Source organism: Panthera tigris, chromosome C2, assembly GCF_018350195.1.
Source record: "Panthera tigris isolate Pti1 chromosome C2, P.tigris_Pti1_mat1.1, whole genome shotgun sequence".
NCBI lineage: Eukaryota > Metazoa > Chordata > Mammalia > Carnivora > Felidae > Panthera > Panthera tigris.
This window is the reverse complement of record NC_056668.1, coordinates 76383473-76399610: the sequence shown is the minus strand read 5'-3', so window position 1 is coordinate 76399610 and position 16138 is coordinate 76383473. Positions and strand designations below refer to the sequence as shown.

Here is a 16138-nt window from a genome sequence, read left to right as displayed (position 1 = left end):
ATGTAAGGCCAGACAGCATAGGAGGAACTCACCTATCTTATGAATATATATAGTGAAGATTAGCATTGTGATAAATAATCTTTAGGACTCTGAATTCAAATCCATCTATGCCAATTACTATCTGTACTTAAGAATGCCATTTGATGTGTTTCTATGCTTCAGTTTCCACATCTGTGATATGGGGATATGATGAGTGCTCATGTCAAAAGGTTGGTGTGAGAATTAAGTGCATTATTGTGTTTAATGCACTTAGAACAGTGTCTGGCACAGAGTAAGAGCTATGTATTAGCTCTTATTTAGAGTATGTTATTATTCCCCTAGCTTTTAACAGATAAGGAAGGCTGTATTGGGAGGTTTAAGGCCAATGCTAAGTTAAAATGAAAAACCTATGAGCAACCTCACCTTCATTGATAACATAATAGCATTTCTTCAGGATACAAATCATGATTCACAATTCATCTTCACAATTCTTATAGCTAGGAGAATCAATAGCAAGATGATGGTTTTATATCCAAGCTTTGGGGGACTGTGAGCATCTGTTTCTATGTCTTCATGGTTATTTTGCAGCAAAGCTAGGAGAATCTATCATGGAATGCTCACTAGATTCCAGTTTAAACTGGAATATCATTTACTATTATGAAGATCAAGAAATTATCAAGTTTTGCTGTATACAAGAAACTGTAGTAACCAGGGTTAAAAACCCAAATGTCAGTATGGTGGTTTTGAGAAAGAACTTTAGAGTCAGGCAGAACTGTAGCTGAGTCCTGATTCCACTGTTGGCTTTGGGGAAAGATTACCCAACATGCCTGAGCCTCCGATTCCTCATTTATAAAATAGCAATAATAATAGTGCCTAACTTATAATGTAGTTATATTAGATAATGCATGCAAAACTCTTTGTGTAGTAGCTGACACATAATTACTCACTAAATGTTTGCCTTTAATTGGTTGGGAAAGAGCAACAAAAGTAAAATACATCTAAGACAACTTAAAACAAATACAGTGATTAATGAAGACACACACACAGAAACAGGGAGGTTTCAATGAGAAGGTGAGCTTTATTTTAGCAAATAAAGGTGAGCTAGTGTATTTCATTGTAACAAAGATAGCAGCAATGAGGGAGAACTCACAGGGTGTATAATGGTGAAATATTTTGACCAGAGTGAAAAATGTTTGGTGAGAGGGTAGTGAGAAAGAATGTTGGAAATGGTTGATTGGAAATAAATTTAGAGGGTAGTGATAGTTCTGATTTTCTGATAAGGATTTTGGACTTTGTATTAGAATTCTCCATAGGAACAGAATGGATAGGATTGAGAGAAAGAAATTTACTCTATGGTATTGGCTTCTACAATTGTGGGGGCTGACAATCCCAAAACCTGGAAGATGAGTTGGCAAGCTAGAGATCCAGAAGAGCTGATGTGGTAGGTTCAATCTGAGTCCAAAGCCTCAGAACCAGAAAGGCCTATAGTGTGGCTTTTGTCCAAAGGCTCATAGTTCAAAACCTGAGAGGTGCCTACGTTTTCAGTTTCAGTCTTAAGGCAGGAAAAAATCAACGTCCTACTTTGAAGGCAGTTAAAACAGAAGAACTCTCTTATTGGTTGGGGGAAGGGTTGGGGTCAGCTTTGATGTTCTATTCAGAACTTCAATTGATTAGATGAAGGAAGGCAATCTGCTTTACTCAGTCTACTGATTTTGAATATCAATATCATCCAAAAATATTCATAGAAACACTTAAAATGATATTTCACCAAATATCTGAGCATCTTGTGGTCCAATCAAGTTGACATGTAAAATGAATCATCACACTACCTTTGCCATTTGGGAATCATTGGAAGATTGGAAGCAGGGAAGTATATTCTAAAGAAAATGATGCATTAGGAAGAAAATTAGGGGATGGATTTCTGTGTATTGAAGGATTCATGGAAGGGGTTCTGTGTAGGAAGAGAAGACTATTCTAAAAAGCCTAAAATGAGGTAATGATAACGTCAATATGCATGGAAGGAGAAAAAGAAGAGAAAGAATGTGAAAAGGGAAAGTACATAGTACAATTTGCTAAAAAAATGTATTTTCATATATATGGATTTGACGTACATGGGTCTCTAGGTTTCTAGACTGACTGGTGATCTAATTCATTCATAAAAAAAGCATAAAGAACACTGATTAGAGATGGCAAACAAGGAATGCACATATTACATGTAGTTTTCCATGGTTAATTTTAGTTGACTATCCAGTAGTCATTTTCTCTATATTTTTCCTTGTTGAAAAACTTATGAAATATTTATTGAGTGCTTCTATGCAGTGTTCTTGTGCCCAAAGGCCAAATAAAAAGCCACACAGAAGCTGGACCCCTCTCTAGCCCCAGAATGTTGAGTTTGATTACTTCAGGTCAATTCTGTTCTTCCTCTCATTTAATAATTTTGGAATAGACCTAGGATGCAGTTTTGGCCAGTTAAATATAAGAGGTAATTTGCTGGGATTTTTTAGGTAAAGTTTTTTGTTTTGTTTGTTTTCCAGCCTTAAAGGATGGAAAGTATTGCTAATCAGAATGGAAAATTAATAAATTGGACTATATTAAAATTAAGAATTTTTATTTCTTAATGATCACAAGATACCATTACAAGATGGGGAAAAAATAGTTCACACAAATGGAGGACATATTTAAAATTTTATCTTTAAACAAACAGCAATTTTAATAAACAAAAAAGTCCTTCTGACTACATAGAAAAAACAACCCAATTGAAAAAAAGGACAAAAGTTTGAATACACACCTTACTACATGATAGTTATAAAAAGAGAAATAATGTATGTCCCCATATAAAATAATGAACAAAAGATTTGTATGTATAAAACTTGTATATATAAAAGCTTTTGTATCTATAAGATCTATAAAAACTTATAAAATCTACACGTATTTGTATAAAATATTTTTCCATATTTATATTATGTTGTATATTATATATGTAAAGTGTTTAGCTTTACTAGTCATCAGGGAAATGCATAATAAAACTATGAAGGAATGCTAACACATACTTACCAGACGGTTAAAGTTTTAAAAAAAGAGAAAATAAGTGTTGAAAATAATGTAGAACATTCTATCTTATGTATAGTTAACGAGAATATAAATTAACAAAACATGTTTTCGCTACAGCTACTAAAACTGGACATGTATGCACCTTATCTAGCAATTTTACTAAGTATATATGCATTTATTCACCAAAGAAATGAAGTCATTTGTTTGCCAAAAGACATGTACTAAAATTTTTGTAGCAAAATCATTAGTATTAAATAAAATTTTAAAACTACCTAAATATCCATTAGCAGTAAAATGAATTTTAAGTCGCTATATTCAAACAATGAAATATTATACTAAATGAGAATGAACTGTAACCACATACAATATTGATGAATCTTCTTAACATTGTGATAAATGAAATAAGCCAGATGAACTATAGCCCTACATTTATGTAATATATAAAAACCACAAATTGATATTTGCTATGAGAAGTTAGGATAGTGGTCTCATACAGGGTTGTGGAGATGACCATAATTAGGTGTGGGGAGGGTAGACTTGATGCTTGCTGGGAGCTGATCTCACAGAAATTTTTATGAAAACCTATTGAACCTATCAGATGTATTAGGGTTCTCTAGAGAAACAGAACTAATGGAATATATATATGGAGAGAGCTGTTTAAAGAATTAACTCACACAATTGTGGCAAGTTTGAAATCTGCAGGTAGGAGGATCTGGAGGCTGGAGACCCAGGGGAGAGGTGATAAGGTTTTTGATTCTAAAGACAGTATTCTTTCTTTCTTGGGAGACCTCAATCTTTTAAGGCCTTCAACTGATTGGATAAGGCCCACTCACCTTAATAAAGATAATCTTCTTCAGCCATATTCTACTGATTTAAACATTAGCTACATCTAAAATATCCAGACTGATGTTTGACCAAACAACTGGGTACTACAGTCTAGCTGATAGGAAATTAACCACCATAGGTTATCCCTTGTCAATTTACCCCCCACACACATCTCTTTAAATCCTACATAATCTCCAGACAAAGACAATAACAAGATCATATTTCCACCTAACATGATACAGCTATCCTGTGTACAACCAAAAATACCCTTTCCCCAGAAGATGATGGGAAGTCCTTGGGTGATGTTCACTCTTCTCGTTGATATCCAGTAACTTAAATAGTATGATATAAAGTCAATATATGTTCTGTTATATGAGGGAAGAAGAAAGGAAAGAAAATATATTTCCCATACAAATAGAAACATATTCATAATGGAATAAAAAATAAATATTCAAATTACAGATATTAACTCTATAACTGGTCACATGGCTATTGCTAGTATTTAGAACTACCTTCTGTTCATATTCTCTTTGCCTTCAGCAAGCACCTCAGCTGGTCATGGTTCTTTACCTAGAGGGTGATCCAAACCTTTGTTCCCTAAGGATCTGGGCCATTGATAATGTTGCCTGAATTGGGTTGTTGTAGTTTTCCATTGACCATTTTCATTTTCATCATGATATGGTACTGCTAACAGATGTCCTAAGAGATAGCCTGTGTTCCAGACATACTCTTTAACTCCACTGTAGAGTAGCAGTTCAGTTTTCTCCTATTATTCAGGACCAGTCACCCAAAATAGCCATGTGTTCATCCTAATTTCCAGTTCAACGAAATAATTGTTGTGTCTCCTGGTAGAAGCATTCTTCCCTTTGGAACTAAGATCTCTAGAGTAGCAGCACATGAGGTAATGGAGAAAAGAAGCAAAATTTTGGTGGGTCACTAGGAGGTAAACAGTGGTATAGACTCCCATAGAATAATGTCCCTCGCATTTCCACCCCTTGATTCCTAACTCCATGAATCCTGGCTATGGGAGAAATAGCACCATACATTGGATGCTGATTTAGCACATATGCATCCTTCTGAAGAACCTTGCTTCAGACCTTCACAGTATTTCCACCAAGACCAGTAACTGTGTCTTCAAAAAGGACCATTCCACCACTGTATCAAGCCAGTTACTTGATTATCCAGTGATCAACCAAGATCCTAAGTGTCTGCACTGTGATTGACCTCTAGGAGCCAGCCTAAGATTCGAACAGCATCCCTACCTGACAGTGACACCTCAAACACTAGAGGTACTGGATCCTATGACACAGGTGGTGGCACAGCAGCCTAAATCTGTTGCAGAGCCTTCTCTTGTTGGGGTCCTATTCAAAACAAACAGCTTTTTAGGTCACTAGGTAAATGGACTGGAGCAGCATACTCTGATGGGGAATGTTGTCTCCAAAACCCAAAGAGTTCCACTAGGCACTGTGCCTCTTTTTTGGTTGTAAGAGGGGCCAAATGCAATAATTTATTATTTATCCTAGAAGGGTTATCTCCACATATCCCATGCAACTAAACCCCCAGAAATATCACTGAAGTAGAGGCCCTTGAAATTTTGTCAGATTTGTATCCCATCCTATGACCTACAAGTATCTTACCAACAATCTAGAGGAGTTGCTACTTTTTGCTCAGTAGGTCCAATCAGTCTGTCATCAGTGTTCTAGATCAGTAGAAGGGAAAGGGCAACCAAAATCCCTGTGAACTAAATTATGACCTAGGGCTAGAGAGTTGGTACACCCCTGGGGTAGGACCGTGAAGGTGTATTTCTGGCATTGCTAACTGAAATCAAATAGCTTCTGGTGGTATACTGACAAAAAAAGCGTTTTCCATATTAATAGCTGCATACCAGTTACCAGACTATGTATTAATTTGATCAAGCAATGAAGCCACTTCTGGTTCAGCAGCAATTGGAGTCACCACCTGGTTAAGCTTGTGATAGTCCTTGGTCATTCTCCAAGGTCCGCCTGTTTTCTGCACAAGCCAAATAGGCAAGTTGAATAGAAATGTGATAGGAATCCTGTTCAAGTCCTTGATGATAGCACTGAGTTTTACAATCCCTCCAAGAATGCAGTATTGCTTTTGGTTTATTATTTTCTTGGATAGAGGCAGTTCTAGTGGCTTCCACTTGGTCTTTCTTACTATCATACCCCTCACTCCATGAGTCAAGGAACCAATGCGTGGGTTGTACCAGTTGCTGAGTATGTATATTCCACTTATGAATTCCAGGATTAGGAAAATGATTATAAAATCAGTTTGGGGACCCACTCTGTGACAAATCTGAACTAAAATTCCATTAATTATCTGATTTCCATAAGCCCTATTCTGAGTGGTAGAACACAGTGAAATTTGGGTTTCCTTGAATTAGTATCAGTTTAGAGCCAGTGTTAAATAATCTGATTATTTTATGTTCCCTAAGGTACAGTCACTTTGGCTGTAGGTACCTTTGGGGAAGGCTAAAAGAAGGATTAATACAAATTTTTGACAGTGTGACAGGGTTCTTCCTCAAGAGGACCCACCCTCCCCTTGACTCATGAGTTTCTGGGTTTATACACTGACTCAAATCTGGGAATTCATTGGTCATGACTCTGTTTTTATTATTTAAGTTAGACTTTTGTTCACTTGACCCAGAACTCTTCTGCTTATACAAATCAAATAAGAATTTATTTTTTAAATTATTTTTCATATTTAAGTCGGTTCCATGCTCAACATGGGGTTTGATCTCATGACTCTGAGATCAAGAATCACATGCTATGCAGACTGAGTCAGCCAGGTGTCCCCCCATCCAAGTAAAAATTTAAAAGACATGCATCTATTTGATACTTAGGAACACTGTGCTCAGCTAGCCAACATTATGTGTTCTCTTCTAGTTAGACTATTCTGATTGCTACTTTGGCTCTGTTCTCTCTAGGACAACTACACCTACCTTGCCTTTGATTAAGTGCTTTCACTTGCCCTCTGCTATTCCGAAATCCAATTGTCCCTTTTGCATTTAGATTTCCTGATTCAGTGGTAGCAGCTCCCACTATAATTTCTCATCTGTAGAGAAGAGTGACTATAAAGCTGTTCAAGGATGTTGGGGCTGTGCTCACAAATTTCTCACAGTCAAGCTATGAACTCTGGACCCTCCAAGAGTGAGTGAGAAGGTCTTACAGGATAAATATACCTTAACATTCCAACTTCCCTAAGCACTTCTATCCTTTTACCAAGACCGTCTGGCATTTCTTTTTTTTTTTTTTTTAATGTTTATTATTGAGAGATAGAGAGACACAGAGCGTGAGCAGGGGAGGTGTAGAGAGAGGGGAAGACATAGAATCTGAAGTATCTCCAGACTCTGAGCTGTCAGAACAGAGCCCGATGAAGGGCTAGAACTCACAAACTGCAAGATCATGACCTGAGCTGAAGTTGGTCGCTTAACCAACTGAGCCACCCAGGTGGCCCTGGCATTTCTACTTAATGTGGTGTAGGCCACCTTTTGGCCTATGTTTCAGCCAACCAGAGTCCTTTTTAATCCTCTAAGCCACAACATTACATTCAGATTCTCTGCTTAAATGGCTGATACCAATAAATTCAGCCTGAGTAAATTTTATGTTCCTTCTACCATTATCCCTTACCCTCAATATCCATTGCCACACATATTCTCTGGATTTCTGCCTGTATAAATTGGAAAAAGCATGGCGTTGTTTTGTAGTATAATACACCTCTTCATAGGCCACACTTTGTACCTCAATTTTCAGGGCCTGCCGGGACATGAGTCTAGTTATGGGTCTAGAAACTAAGAGCCTCGGGCAGAGGTGAGGAGTACCTGAAGAGAATTAGCAGCATTGCAGTTATTTCATGGGAGACTGTTATGTTTTTCTCAGGCAAAGCAGGGGTAATCTTCTTAGATAGGGATACCATGGTAGTTTTCACTGGCAAAAGAGACTCATCAGAACTTAAGCATTCAGTGTCTCCAGATTCATCAGGAACTTCCCGTATGTTTCCATTCCCATTTTGAGAATCTTATTCTATCCCAATCAATGCTCTTATTTAAAAAAAAAATTATAGTTACTATTTTTGAGAGAGACAGAGACATAATCAGAAGCAGGCTCCAAGCTCTGAGCTGTTAGCATAGAGCCCGATGGCGGGATCAAACCCATGAACCGTGAGATCATGACCTGAGCTCAAGTCAGCTGCTTAACTGACTGATCCACCCAGGCACCCGTATGCTCTTATTTTAACAGCAGCACTCTGAGGTTGGGAATTCAACTTACATTATAATTCAGCCACTCTTAGGATGAGGCTCTGGGTTTGGTTTTCAACAATTTCAGCTCTGCAGCTATAGGAGATAAGGGTTTCTTTTAGGACAGACCCAGAAAACTTCAGGTCATTCATGAGGTACTTGAGTTGACACTTGGAATCCCAGGCTTATCCTTTTCTTTCTCTACTTTGTCCAGCAAAATTAGGAATAACCAATCAATTTTATTATACTCAGTTTGACCAAAGTATTCTAAGGTTTAAAATATACCATCTTCCTATGTGTACATATATACATCCCTCCTCTGTTTCTGTATGCTTGTGTGTATATATGTGTGTGTGTGTGTGTGTGTGTGTGTGTGTATGAAATTCAATTTTAAAAATGTTCTCAATTCTCTTATTTTTAAAGGCATCAGAGAGTCCCTTTGGTTCTTGAACATTGTGTGTGAGTGTTATTTCTGAAATTGCTGCAGTCATCCTTTAAGAGGGGATGAGTCTTCACAGGTGAAAAGAACCTGGACCCTTCATGACATTGTTGATCATTAAATCAAGCAGCCATCAAATGTCTGATCACTAGATTTCATATTGTATGAAATCGTAAGTATTCCTATTGTGTAAACTTGAAGTTAAGTCTTCTGTTACTTGCATTAGGTCATCTTAACTGATACTCATATTGTTGACAGTTGACAAGAATTATTTGACTCAATACATCTTAGTGCAGGAGAAAACACTGACATATATACCGTTATATGATATATTGTTATAAAGCAAGCTCAGGACAGTGCCAGAACTAGAATCCAGATAATCTTGATTCCAAGTTCATTTTTTTCCCCTCTTCATTATTCAGTGCATGCATGTCTTAAATATCCTTCTTGGTTCTGATATCAAGGTCTATTATCTATATGTGCTTGCCTTCAGTTCTTGCCTGACCTGAAACAATGTTTAAAATATTTTTCTAATGAGTAGCTAGTAGTTTCCAGATATGACATTGTCTCGTACCAAAGAGGTTAATTTTTTTCTCCATATTCTGACAATATAAAAAATAAAAATTCTGAGTGAACTCATACTGTTTCTTACCTATCCATCTCACAGATGTGTTGTCCAAAACTATCATCTGTTTCACATAGAGCACATCCATCTAGTTCTGTGAAAGTTTCAAAGAATAACCCAAGCTGAACTGAAATTAGTTCTTTGTCACGGCTTTCCAATCTGTCAAATGTGTAGGATGAAAGATGATTGGCAAACAGTGTGGCTTGTCAACCCCCTGAATCAAGCATAGTAAAATCTGAAAAGATAGATATTGTGATGACCAATATTTTCATGTGCCTATGTTGTACATAATAAACATTCAAAAGTTTAAAAAGTCATAAATATTCAGCATAGCTATATAAATTTTGTCATAAATTTTATGTTATTTATTTTTTAAAAAATTTTTTATGTTTCTTTACTTTGGAGAGAGAGAGTGTGAGCAGGGGAGGGACAGAGAGAGGGAGATATAGAATCTGAAGCAGGCTCCAGGCTCTGAGCTGTCAGCACAGAGCCTGATGTGGGGCTCAAACTCACAAACCATGAGATCATGACCTGAGCCAAAGCTGGATGCTTAACCGATTGAGCCACACAGGTGCCCCTAAGTTTTGTCAGAAATTTTAATAAATTTTTTGTCCTATTGAATTTTCCCATTTAGAATCTTCCACAAAAAGGGAATTATAGAATATTAGACATGATTTGAATGTCAGACTTCACTTAATCCAAGCCCATGATTTTAAAGATGAAGAACTGAGGTCTGACAAGGTCCATAATTACAGACCTGGTCAGAGGTAGAGTTGTAACTTGACACTGCTTTTAATCAGTGATAGGTAGAATACCAAGATATTGTTTACTTTGCTCACATTCTTCCAGTTAAGACAAGAGGAAGCCAGGATTCAAATACAAGTTTTTCTGACCCCAAAGTTCACAGTCTCAGCCATGCAGATACTTCAACATGAAATTGTGAGGTTTTAACATTTAGTTATTCCATTTATCATTTAGAATTCATTTAGAAAGTCATTGAGTGCCTTTTAAGCTCCAGACATTGGACTATATACTAGGTATACAATTGTAGATAAATAAACGTGGTCTTCAGTTACATTAAATAAAGTATGTAGAGTGGGAAGAGTGTGGAGAGGGTAGAAATTGGAAACAAGATAGTGTTGCCTGAAAAGTTGAATATAAAGTGATGTTTTGTGACCTCGCAGGATTAAGCAAGGAGAGTCTTGGTTTTAGTTTGGGGGAGAGCTAAGAGGAAGAAAAGCAGTGCAATGCAACATATCTGAGAAGGTATGGTGTGTGTAAAATGCTGTGAATTAAGAAAGAGCTGTATGTGTTGAATGAACTGTGGCTGGTGCATAGCAAGCAATTGAGCAATGGCATGGAATGAGGTTGGAGAGATAGGAAAATAAAACATGTAGACTCTTCTTTAGCTGAGGAGTTTGAAAGACACAATATCAAAGATTTGAGAGAGAGCAGATGTACAGTCCTCTTGGAGAGTCAGCTGATATATAGTAAGATTGCTAGGCAATGTGGAGAACCTACTTGAATTTTGAGATCATGAATTTAAAGAGCAACTATTTGTGGTAGGTTAATAAATGGTCCCCCGAAGGTATCAGATCCTAAATCCTGGAAACAGTGAATGTTAATTTACATGGTAAAGTTTATGCAAGATGTGATTAAGGATGTTGAATTGAGGAAATTACCTCAGAATGTTCAGGTAGATGATGGCATAAGAGTGAAGCAGAGGAACATTATACACAAAAGAGGAGGAGAAAATGTGACCACAGAGGCCGAAATTAGATGATCTTGCCACAGGGTAGGTAATGCCCTGACAACATCTTGAGTTCAGTCCAGTGGTAATGATTTCAGACTTCTGGCCTCCAGAACTGTGAGGGAGTAATTTTTTGTTGTTTTAGTCCAACAAATTTGTGTTGATTTGTTATAGTAGTTCTAGGAAACTAATATACTGTTCTACCTAGTTGCATGATTCTTTCTAGCTGCTCTGGTATATTGATAGAAAGTATGGATGGTCGAATTATTTTTGTAAGAATGATGGAGGCAGAAAGGAGAATGAAATATTGGGTATTTTCAAAGTAATTGTTGTAGTAAGTGAAACATGGCTTCTATGCTGGTTATGAGGGAAAATGAAGATAAAATGGGGCTGACAGATAATGAAAGCAGGAAGGCATTATGGATTACAGGTGATGAATTTGTTGAAGAACTATTGTTAAGTGTACTTGTTAGCAGTCATTAAATGCTAAATGAAATGAAATTCAATATCAAGTTTAGGGATCTTGTGTTTTGTAAAGCTCAAAACTTAGCACTGAATTACAATTAGTGGAGATTACAAAAAGTGTTGAGAATTGAAGTCTTGACCAAGAAAGCCATTTACCCAGGACACATTAGAAACTTCATCCTGTAGAGTGAAAGTTGAAATATCAGATTCACAGGGATATCTACTTATAAGCTATTGGATTCAAGTATTCATAGAGAAATAAGCCAAAGAATGAAACACTTCAAATAGTTTGGTTCCCTCCATATTCTCTCTCTATGAGAAAATTACTGTAAATTTTAATGTTCTCTGATTAAAAAAGAAACAGTGTCCTCAAAAGTAGAACTCAGTGTAGCATTCTATGTCAAAAGATAAAATACTCAAAATGCATATAAAGAAAAAGCACTTTATATTTGGGGTGAGTTGTGTTCTTAATTTTTAGTTGGAGCTTCCTAATTGTTTTCCATAAAATAAAATTGTATTTTAGTATAGATACGTGTCGCTGGAATTCTTCATACATAAAATGTTTAGACAGTATGCTCATAAATATAAGACCATCATATTACTTTTGTTCATAAGCTTTCATTCCAAGTACATTATCTCTGATCCTTAAATCATTAATCATATTCATTAAAGTACTGAACATAGGCCTTAATTCTATGCCAGGTAGCTCAGTTCAGTTCAATTCAATTCAATATGACATCTGCATACAATACTTAGCATCTATTCTGTACAAGGCCTGTGGTTGACCTGAAGAAATTTTCAGGCAGGACTGATCCTCTGCCCACAACAATCTTATACTTCAGTAAAGGTGAAGCTTAGGGGAATATGATGTTCTCTGGACTAATGATCTCATAAATTTATGCTCCCATCTAGGCCAGCCACCTTCACTCTCCCTGTTACTCCACAGGATCAACCAGAGGAAAGAATTTACTATAGAGCCCATCTAGGGGTTAATATCCTTGAGAGCTAGGAACTACAATGAGTAATCATCTTTACCAAAGGTATTAAGATATTCCTATTCCAAAATAACCTTAGAATGCAAAGTTCTAGTTGGGCTATGGAGTTGGATTCTTATACCATATCCATATTTGAATCCCTTGTTCTACCCTCTGAATAGTTTTTCCCATTCCCAAACTCTCAAAACCTTGTACTATCATCTTTGTATTCAAAGTTCATAGCTGTAAACAGCTATGCTGTTGCTGCTTTTCTATAAGGCATAGTGCCTTGAAATCTAAAATTTCTTTCTGCAATCAATGAGGTACTGAATATTTAACAACCAGCTCTTCAATAAGGGATTGGGCCTTATTTGTAACCTTTGCCAAGTTCTGTGGTGTGAATACTCCCTATATGGCTAATTTCAAACTGCCAACCTGAAGTCACTGAAGGCAGAGTTGGAAAGAGATGTGCAGTAATTCGTTATTGTCCAGTATGCCTATCATAAAGATATAATAGGTGTAAGTAATCTTGGGCATAGTAGTAAGAAAATGTAGTAAAATAACTAGGAAGTGATAAGAATGAGTATTGTCACTGTTTTTATTTTTTTATATTTATTAGATTTTAATGTTTATTTTTGAGAGAGACCGAGTACGAATGGAGGGAGAGGCAGAGAGAGAGAGGGAGACACATGATCTGAAGCAGGCTCCAGGCTCTGAGCTGTCAGCACAGGGCCTGATGTGGGGCTTGAATTCACCAACCATGAGATCACGACCTGAGACAAAGTCAGACACTTAACTGACTGAGCCACCCAGGAACCCCTCCATTTTTAAATATAACTTATTTAATTGTACACTTATTTAATTTTTAATATTGACTACATTTAACAACTGGCCTGAAAACTCCTTAAAATGTTAATAATCAGCCATATCTCAAAATGGCCCTTGTGGTATATGCCCCCCTTTTATATCACAAGTCCCAGTTTTGTTGTTGTTGTTTTGTTTTTGTTCTTTTTTTTTTTTGCCATGTTTTGTAAGCGCATATCTGAGATCACTTGCTCTGAAAAGGCATGAGGATAAACTTTCTGAGACTTAAACCTTGTATGGCAGAAAGGATTCTAAGATGACCTTCAAATGAATTAAATTCTTGTATAGTCTCCTCTTGAATGTGGGTGGGAAACTGTGACTGACTTCTAGCAATGGTGATGGAATAGTCACTCCCATGACTACAAGATGACACTTTAGATGGCTGGAGAAGAATATCCTTTGATGAAGCAGGCTGCCATGTTGTAAGAGGGTCTGTGAGAGCCACATGGCAAGGAACTGAGGGGTGCTAGAAGTGCCAAAATTAGCCCCCAGCTGAAAGTAGAAAGAAAGAGGGGACCTTTGTCCTATAACTTTGAGAAAGAGGAATTCTTCCAACAACCATGTAAATTCATAGAGGACCTGAAGCTCCAGAAAGGAGTATAACCTGGCCAATATCTAGATTACTACTGTGTGAGACCCTGAGCAGAGAACCCAGTTAAGCCAGACTGGGCTCCTGACACAGGGAAGTTGCTGAGTGTAGATTATTTTAAACTAAGTTTGTGATAATTTGTTATGCAGCAATTAAAAAAAAAACTAATATATTACTTACACTTGAATGAGAACATTTTTGGTGTGGAAATCAAACAGAAAACTAAACTTTTCTCCAGAATTTTGAAATCTTGATTCCTTCCTGTGTGACTAAGTTTTTTAAATAAGTTTTAAATCCTATTCCTTTATAGGCAACCTCTTTTGCCTCTGTCAAAAGCTTTTAGAAGTTTTTTATTCTCATTTTCCTCAAATCCACGAGGACATGTTATTAAAAAATTAACAGCGTTTTTGAACCATGAATCACTACACAACTCAGATTTAAAATGTAAAATTTAATGGTGTTAGTGTATTCATAAGATGGTGCGAACATAACCTCAATATATTTTAGAACACTTCATCACCTCAAAAGGAAACCCCATCTTACTGGCAGCCTTCATTATGTTCCCCCCAACCCCTCCAGCCTTAGACAACCACTCTTTTACTCTATGTCTTACGGAGTTGCCTATTCTGGATATCTCATATAAATGGAATCAAACAACATGTGGTCTTCTGTGAATGGATTCATTTTACATAATATATTCAAGATTCATCTAGGTCATAGCATTTAGTATACTTCATTTATATGTAGTGCTAAGTATTCTATTATATGGATATATCACATCTTAACCATTTATCAGTTGAGCAGTTTGATTGTTTCTACTTTTTGGCTATTATAAGTAATGCAGCTATGAATATTTGTGCACTGGTTTCTATTGGATATATGTTTTTAATGGTCTTAGGTATACAGACAGGGGTGAAATTACTGGGTAATATGGTAAATCCTTATTTAATCTTTCGAGAAACTGGAAGAATGCTTTCTCAAATGTTTGCACCATTTTTCATTTTACCAGCAGTTCTTGATGGTTCCAGTTTCTCCACATCCTCACCAACACTTACTCTTCTCTGATAATAGGCATCTTAGTGAATAGAGAGAGTGGTTTCTCACTGTGTTTTTGATGTGTATTTTTCTGAGGCTAATGATGTTGTGTATCTTTAAACTTGCTTACTCACCACTTGTATATGTTCTTTGGAGAAATATCAGTTCAAATCCATTACCCAGTTTTAATTGGGCTCTCTATTACTGAGTTATAAAAGTTTTCTTTTACATATTCTGGATTAAAGTCCTTTATAAATTTATGAAAATGTGTTTCTCCCATTCAGTGTTTTTTTTTTCCCCACTCTCTTGACGGTTTCTTTTGAAGTACAATTTCATAAAACATAGCTTTTTTTCTTCTTCTTAGTTTTTTATAGTATTAACACTTACATTAGGTGTAAGGTCCATTTCAGTTAACTTTATTATATGGTATGAGGCGGAAATCTAAATTCTTTTCAATTTGGCTATCTAGTTATCCCAGCATCATGTGTTAGACTATTTTTTCCTGTTATCAAATTGGGGAACTTTCAGCCAACTGTCTTCTAGTTTTTTAAGCTCTGTTTATTTTTCTTCACTCTTTATTCCCATTGTTTTTCAGATTGGGTATTCTCTCTCATGCTATTTTATAGTTAGTTCAGTGATTCTTTCAATTCAGACATAATCTACTGAAACCTACTTTAAGGACTATTTCCTTTTGGTTATTAAATTATATGTGAAATTACTTTGACAACTTCAGTAATTTCCATTTGCTTCTTGTTTATAATTTCTAACTCTTTAAGGGTATTCACCTTCTGATGAGATATTGTCATGTTAGCTTCCTTTAAGCTTTTCTTAGTTCTTTGAATGTGGTTATAGTGCCTGTTAAGTCTTTTTCCTTTAAATTCTATATCTCCTAGTCCTATCCTGGGCTCCTGCCTCTTTTTTTTTTCCAGGTATATGAGTCATACAGTCATACTTTCCTGTTTTGCATGTGTCATATATTTAAAGTTTGATATTTTAGGGAACCTGGGTGGCTCTGTCAGTTGCACCCCAGACTTTTGATTTTGGCTCAGGTCATGATCCCAAGGTTGTGGGATTGGCCCCAGGTCACAGTATGGAATCTGCTTAAGATTCTCTCTCTTACTCTCTCCCTCTGCCCCTCTCCCCTGCTAGCACACACCCTCTCTCTAAAATAAAAAAAAAATTAAAAGCCGATATTTTAGGTAATATAGTAATTGTGGATGCTTATTCTCCTTACCCCTTTCTGGGTCTTGTTTTGTTGTGATTAGCTCATTAATCTGTTTAGTG

The 16138-nt window shown here is 36.4% G+C and overlaps 1 protein-coding gene across 6 annotated transcripts in view; it reads left to right on the top strand.

Moving 5' to 3' along the window:
* Positions 1-16138, top strand: part of OSTN (osteocrin) — a 230697-nt gene that overhangs the window by 23449 nt on the left and 191110 nt on the right. For 3 of the 6 annotated variants that reach the window (XM_042956504.1, XM_042956507.1, XM_042956508.1), the window contains exon 3: positions 8537-8724. The exons of 2 other annotated variants lie outside the window; for them this stretch is intronic. The gene's annotated coding sequence lies outside the window, so the exon portion shown is untranslated. Of the gene's footprint in view, positions 1-6993; positions 7026-8536; positions 8725-16138 lie in introns of those variants that run through there. One more of the 6 variants, XM_042956509.1, reaches the window with a different exon arrangement.